Below are 1,239 nucleotides of genomic sequence, written 5' to 3'. Positions count from 1 at the left end.
ACTCTTATCTCTCTCTCTCTCGAAAGGTGAGCAACAGTGAATGGTAGAAAGAAGGAAACCTCCCGCCAGCAAGACCATTCACTGCACTCAGTATTTTGCAGAACTCGATCGTGTCGAGACCGTGTATAGTCACGTCGTCACCGATCAGATCGATAAAATGGAAACAGTGACACGTGAACTCCTGCCTTACCGGGATGTTATCGGCAACATTGCCGGCATCTTGACCGTGGCCCAATTTCTCAGCGGTTGTTTCACCTGTAACGAGATTCGAAAAAGGGCAGTTCCGAGGGTTTCTCACCAATGCAGTTCGTTTTGGGATGTGGCTTGTAAGAGGTAATCTTGAGATAATTTACTTTCTGATTACTTAATACCTTTCCTGATTATAATTTTTAGGACCGCTCTCCAGCTCAAATATTCTCAAATGCTGGCGTCGGCCGTTCTGATAAGAACAAGCGCTTATGGACTGTCGATCTGCATAGTCTATTCGGGATGTTTCCTGTGGTTTACTCCATCGGATAGGAGAAGACCATTTTTTACACTGGCTTCGAAGGTGTTTCTGTTAACTTCGGCCACGATTTACTACGCAGGTGTCGAAGATCCCCTCAAGGTGAAGGACCGGTTCGGACTGTTGATAACCGTGCTGACGCTGGCTTATATTGCGCTACCGTTGACGAAATTGGTGAGTGTCATTTTTGGTGTGATTAGGCAGAAAATAATAGGATAAATTGTACCCAGAAAATTGGGCTTAAATAGATTATGGTCAGAAAAGAGCTATACCATATTGGCGACAACTTATAGCGTTTTCGTTTATGTTCCACTGGCTCAGTAGAAAACTATTTCTCCGTAAATAAACAAAATCGTCGCCAGGGACATGCATATGATCTATGTGCATCGTCCCGGGCGACTATTTTTTTGTTTATGAACTTTGCCACACTGCCACCACTGACCATACTGCCACCGTGACAATGGAAAATTAACGATTGCTATGATTTAAGGCCTATCATGGTGAATGATTCTTACAACATGATTTTGGCGAAACAAGAAAGACAATTAATTCTTAACCATCTAGTTGATTCGTAAAAATACTGAATATAATGTTTTTGAATCATTTATGAGCAATATGTTACTAAAATTCAAATAAAAGAATAGATTTGGCCAAAGAAGACCATTGATTCGATATGTAGACAGATTTGATTACTTTTCATTCCGCATACAATTTCGGCTGATGTTCATTTCTAG

General features: G+C 41.2%; 1 pseudogene; it reads left to right on the top strand.

Moving 5' to 3' along the window:
• Positions 1-8: 8 nt before the first annotated feature.
• On the top strand, positions 9-724 carry LOC129759469 (uncharacterized; annotated as a pseudogene).
• Positions 725-1,239: the final 515 nt, after the last annotated feature.

The sequence above is a fragment of the Uranotaenia lowii genome, unplaced genomic scaffold (genome assembly GCF_029784155.1).
Source record: "Uranotaenia lowii strain MFRU-FL unplaced genomic scaffold, ASM2978415v1 HiC_scaffold_1614, whole genome shotgun sequence".
NCBI lineage: Eukaryota > Metazoa > Arthropoda > Insecta > Diptera > Culicidae > Uranotaenia > Uranotaenia lowii.
This window is presented reverse-complemented; position numbering and strand designations above follow the sequence as displayed.